This window comes from Vidua chalybeata, chromosome 3 (genome assembly GCF_026979565.1).
Source record: "Vidua chalybeata isolate OUT-0048 chromosome 3, bVidCha1 merged haplotype, whole genome shotgun sequence".
NCBI classification, from domain to species: domain Eukaryota; kingdom Metazoa; phylum Chordata; class Aves; order Passeriformes; family Viduidae; genus Vidua; species Vidua chalybeata.
In genome coordinates this window covers 18989570-18995830 of record NC_071532.1, presented here as the reverse complement: position 1 = coordinate 18995830, position 6261 = coordinate 18989570, and positions in this window count along the sequence as shown.

The window sequence follows — 6261 nt, the reverse complement described above, 5'->3', positions numbered from 1 at the left end:
CTATGGAAAATGATGTTTTTGGTAGGGCAGAGGCAGATCTGTGATCCGTTGTAGACCTAGTGCAATAATTTCAGCAAGGCAGCCCAAGCTTGTCCATGTGTATGTGACACAGCAGCAGTAATGCAAGACTGTAAGCTTCAGACTACTTTTAGACTTATCTTGGAAAAGGGGGAGTGAAGGGGTGGGGGAGTATAGTTTCTGCAGGACACATTTCTGCACTCAGATATGGGCTGCGGTAATCAAATCTCTCTTAGGAAAATTAAGGGCTTCAGGCTTCTTGGTATATTGCCAGGGCAACCTTTACTTGGACAAAATGCTGCTGCTCCTCCTTCCCCTGTGAAAATTTCATCACAGAAGATGATGATGCAAATTGCTTTATAGGATCACAGACACACCTTTATTAACTCTGATTGCCACTGCATTGCAAAAGATTGGGGGTGAGAGTAGAGAATAGTGAAGCAAGGGTAGAATATGAAGCAGGCTCCCCAGCCTGGAGTCTTTATTGTTACAAGTACACACAGTCAGTGAGAGTTCATGGCTGCTGAGCTGAATGAGCATTTGCAGATTGGTCTCATTATTTGCATACACTTCCTTGTTCCAAAGGAATCTTGCAAAAAAACACATGCAGGGAAAGCAGTGAATTTTCTGTCTTGACTGAAGCAATGCCATCTGCAGAGTTCACCCATCTGCTTCTTGACTTGATCTTATAAAATAAATGAACTATCCCATTTAGTTTTTATTTCCTCCTCCTCCTCCCCCTTTTCTCCTCTCTTTGACAAAAGAAATAACTAATATTCAAAGGAAATGAGTTGTGAAACCTCTATCAGGCTGCTAACCATTAGTTTCTATAACCCATGTTGGCAATGCAGTATTCTCTGCGGATGTTCAGCCTCAGATGGTCCTCTTGAATGAACAAAAAAGTTTGGGATGTTCACCTCTGTTTGGATGCCCTTAGAGAGCATCACAACCCTTTATCTTGATGGGGTCAGTGTTCCCTCCCCCATATTCTCTCTCTCTCTCCCAAGTGCTTCAGGGATTTTTGCAGATACAGGTATAGTTAGGAGTTGTCTATTCTTATACTCTGTGCCTTCCCTCAACTCTGCTTCTTGCCAGGCCTCCCCCAAACCTCATTGTTGGAACAATTGTGAGTCTGACCTGAGTTACCAGGACTTCCCCATGAGCGGGAGCAAAGAGAAAGGAGAGCAGCAACATGGGCAATTTGAGTCTGCTTCCATTCACTCACTGCTTCTTCAGCTTCCCTGGACTGTGTTCCAGTTGTGAGACAGAATGATGAACAGAGTACTGCTGAGGTGCTACACAACAGGAGGAAAACATCCAGCATCCAACTTGCTTTTCCATCTCAATCGTGGGTTATCTTGCAATTGACTGTGACCATGCATATACACATCCCTAAAAAGTCACTGAGAGCCAAGAGCATGGTGTTCACCATGAAACCTGGAAGTTAGGACTTGAAGGGAACTTCTATGCTTAGAGCAATGACAACAGTCCTGCTGTTGACAGAAGCAGCAGACCAGGTGGACTTTTTTCTGATGCTCTAACCCAGTCACTTTTGCGCCAAGCTACCTCCCAAGAGTCATATCTGTGAGTCACCTGGATTTACTCGCTACTTTTACACTGAATTTTTGGCATATGGGAGGCACCACTTGAAGGCATTAACACTGAAATCCAAGTTTTTCCAAACTCTCTTAACACCTCTCCTGATGATGGTCTAGGAGAGTACAAAGCTTAAGTTAAAAGCCACTAACAGCTTTGCAAGCCCTTCACTTGCAGGACAGCTGTGGGAGTTAGTGCTCCGTCTTTGCTGTCTTCTTTCCCAATACCACATGTGATGGAGGAGGGATCACAAAGAACCCTGTGACAGGCTAAGGGGCTGTGGAGATTGACTATGCCAGGAACACTTGTCTTCTTCCAAAACCCCGTTAAACACGTAAGGCAGAGGCACATGCAGGAACAACAGAGACTGCATGGGCCATGACCCTTCTTTCATTCCAGGACACCAAGCACAAAAGCAACTCGTGTCCATAGAAAACAAAAATCTTAAAAATCCATACTCCTTTAACTGCATGTAGCCAACTCTTTCACTTACTTACTCAATCTTTTCTTTCCCTAGATAAGACCCAATCTAACCTCACAAGCTGTTGCTGCAGGGTTTGGAACTGGAGAACAGATGATAAAAATATGATCCTTTTCAATGTTTTTTTGGTGTATAGCTGTCTTCATTTGTTATCCACGAGGCTCTATTCACCCAAGAGGCAAAAAAAAAAACCATCAACCTTCCCTCTGCTTTCCTGCTGCCAAAATTAATGAGCAGACTTTTTTTCTATAAAGGGAAGAGTTAGGTGGGAACAGCTCTTCCAGCATGTTGACTAACAAAACATGAGTGCTACACACCGTGTGCGGAAGGGAGCCCAGTTTGGATTTGGGAGCTGCTCAGTCACATACAAGGCCCTTCATTGCACAACCTGGCACACAAACACACAGCTCTACAACCCAGCTGGGAGATGGGGGCTAACAGCTCCTTGAATTCCCCCCTGTAATCCAGCACTGCCACATTCAGGCAATAACACTGGGGAAGGTATGCACTGCATGACACCAGATTGATAAAAGTTAAATTAAGCTGGTTTGGGAAACAAGTCTCAGGACGATGGGCAAACATCCATCCATATTACTATACATAAATAAAATTTAATTCCTTCTTAATGACCCAAAAATAAGACTTGACAGTGATGTTTTATCTAACAAAATAACAGATTGTTGCATATTCACTGACTCTGTTACCATGGTGCTCAGCTATCCTTGAGCATATTATCTAGAAGAGTAATGTCCTCCGGGTATCATGGTGGTAAAAGCCAGTCCAGGACTGACATTGTACAAGTCGGTCTTTTTTTGTAGAGCTGTATTCTGAAATGCTTAGATCACTGACATGAATGTCAGCATGAAGGACTGCCATAAAGCTTCTGGCACTACCAGTGAGGTCATGGTGGAACAGAAAGAGAAGGCCAGAGTATTTATTTTAAAAATATTTTGAAGGAAAAATGTTTAATCATCCAGTGACTGCTATGGATGGCTGAGGAACAAGGCAGTCAAGGAAACAGATGCAGAAAAACTGTTGGAATACCTAGGCTTCTTCCTGATACCTAGGCTTCTTCCTGATGAAGACATTTCTCTAGAGCACTGCAGGTACCTCAGTGAAAAACAAATGATCCAAATGCATATTTTTCCTTGAACATATTACAGCCATTCCACACAGGTATTGTACTCATCACCAGTTATTCATTAAGCAGCATGACTAACAAATGTCATGTGGTGTTTGTTCACTCATTATCTGTCCATGGGTAAAGAAGTCTGTTGCAGTGGTATGCAGGTTGTTTTGGTAAAGGTTTTATTATTTTTATTATGATTTATTATGTGTTACTGTACATTCAGAGCATAAAATATGCTTTTGTAAATACTTAAGCCAAAAGGTATGAACAATCCCATGGAGAATTTTTGAACTTTACACAAATGCTTCATATAAAATTCTGCATCATCTGCAGACCACCCTTACCCTTTCTGTGTGCACTGGACTGCATCAAAGAAGCAAAACTGCTCATGATAGTCACAACAGGGCATCCTTCAACTTAGTTAAACCATCCATGGCTGGATGCATAACACTTGAAGGCAACGCTGGAGGTGTGTAAATTTCAACAGTTAAAAAATAAATGAAAGATGCAGAGTTGACAGGCATTGAGAACAGTCATCAACAAGCCAAAAATAGGCTTCTAAGTGAAAAATGGCAGAGGCTTGAAGAGAGGCCCATAGTTCATACTCGGTATAACATGCAGTCTTTGCTACTACATGACAGGTTTCTTTGGCCCAAATAATGTCTTTTACTTGCTCCATCTCAAACATTTTCTGACATTTATTCATTCATTCCAGGCTGTCCTAGGAAACATCTGTACAGCAAATGTGTCTTAGACATACAGCTTGGATGAGAGAGATTTCCTTTTGGGCTGGACAGCCTGAAATAATGTCCTATGCAAATAATACAAATGATTGATACTTGTGGTATTGCTCACCACAGTGCCTTCTGCTGTTTCTCCCTTGATTTTTAATGAGATTTAAAAGCCTGTGAGTGAATAACCCCAGCCTTTTGATTAACTTAGCTACCATGAAAAGCTGTGGGGCCTATGTGGCAGGTGCTGTGGGTTGACAATAGGGGTACTGTTTAATCCAAGGGAAACAAAGAGGAGAAAAGGGCCATGAATAAAAGGATATAGGATCTTTTCTGAGGTCAGGAGAAGCATTTTAGATCAGGAGGTGCAAAGAGAAGCCAGCTACACAAAACATTCCTTCTTGCCACACTACTTGGCCAGCAATGTGAAAGTATAGCTTGTAATTTGTTCTGCAAAAGACAATGGAATCAAAGTGAAATATCTAAGTGCCTGAAGATTGTTGATACTCAGTGGATCACCTCTACTTGCAGGAGTAGTGGTTATGGTTCCTTGGGGAATAAACTATTCTTCTGGATGTTGCTCCTTACCAGGCTCACCTCTTTTAAACCCAGAGAAACACAAGGAGACAGTCTAACAAGTGCAATAGCATTTCAACACAGGGAAAAATGGTATGTGATTTACAGGCTTGTTTGTTTTTAAATATGGACTGACTCAGTTACTGAGAGTACTAATTATGCAATCAGTGATTGGGAGTTTTGACTGGAAAGTAGAAGTGTTGAATCAAAATCATAAACTTTTTGTAAAATGCCTGAAAGTGTTTTTGCTCTTGTCTGGGCTCTGTAACTGCAGTGGGTTCAGGGTCATTCGTGTCATTCCTTGTGCCTTTAAGATACTGTTTCAATAAATAAATGGGCCTTTAGAGACTTAAAGAAATGTGGAGAAGAGTACCGTTTCAAAGTTTAATCAAATACCTTCCAGTTACAAAGCGCAGACGTTCGGGGTCAGGAACACATAAGTGCAGCATTGCTGTAATGTGTCAGGCTACTGCTGCTGCTGTTGGAATAACCTAACCACTTGCAGGTGACTCAGAAGAAGGTGCAAGAGCAGCAAAAGGAAAATTATATCATAATTTGCCTACTGAAAGGTCTTCAATTCTTTCAGTCACTTGCCAGAAGTACTTACATACAATTTTTAACTTTACTTTTAAATCAGCGAGACAATGACAGATGCTCACATTATTAATTTGTGGGCAATGGCTTTTCAAGTTTCACAAAGGTCTTGGGCCAACTGATAACACCTGGGAATAATTTTCATGTGGTAATTGTGCATCGTGAAATTCTTATTTTCCTTTTAATTAAAAGGAAATGACAGCCTTTCAACTTCATTAAGCATCCCCCATTTTTCCCTTAATAAAAAAATTAGCATAGTTTATGACACTTTAAAAAATGCTTATTATGATGCTTTTTTCTTCTAGTATATATATATTTCCTCTAGTATATATATATATATTTTTAAACTACTATAGTTTGAAAATATTTATTTCTTTTTAATGCTTCCTTTAAATAACTGGAAAATCCCATGCAAAGATTGATCGCTTATTGTGCTTGTGGATTTTGTGGTTTCTTCAGTCTTGCTTTTAGGCTGCTAGGAACCTCTTGCAGATGTATTTTTATTGAGTACCATATCCATTAGTAGGAAGGACTGCTTAAGGACCATGTGATTTCCTGGGGGAAATCACAAGAGCATCCATTCGGCCTGATTCAGTTTTATATAGGTATCTCCATATACCTTCTAACCAATGCATGTTTCTCTGCCCTATATGTGTTCTCCTTTTTGTTTTCTCATACTCTCTTGCATATTTTCTGCCTCTCTCCTTTGTCTTTCCCATTCTCCTCCATTCCCTCTCTTCTCTCATTTCAACTAGGTCTGCATAGGCTTATCTCAGCCTTTAGTTTGTGTACTCCAACTGAGTACCTATACACCCCAAATCTCTTAGTGTTGATGCAGTTGATATGAACTACTCTACTTTTTGAGTATTTACTTCCTGTTGTGGGGGCTGAAAGAGAAAGAAAACAAGTTACCCTTACAAAAACAATGCTTGTAAGATGAACCGTGTCCACACTAGAAGCACTTTGCCAGTGTGCATAACACACCACTGTATCTCTCCCTGACCCATTTAACCCCATTTCCAGCCCCATTCCAACACGGAGGGACAAGGGCTTGTGCGTGGCTGTAAGCGGCTCCTGGGGAAGGCTTCACAAACAGGATGAGCTTCAAGGGAGCTTCAGCCTGGAAGATGTTTTGA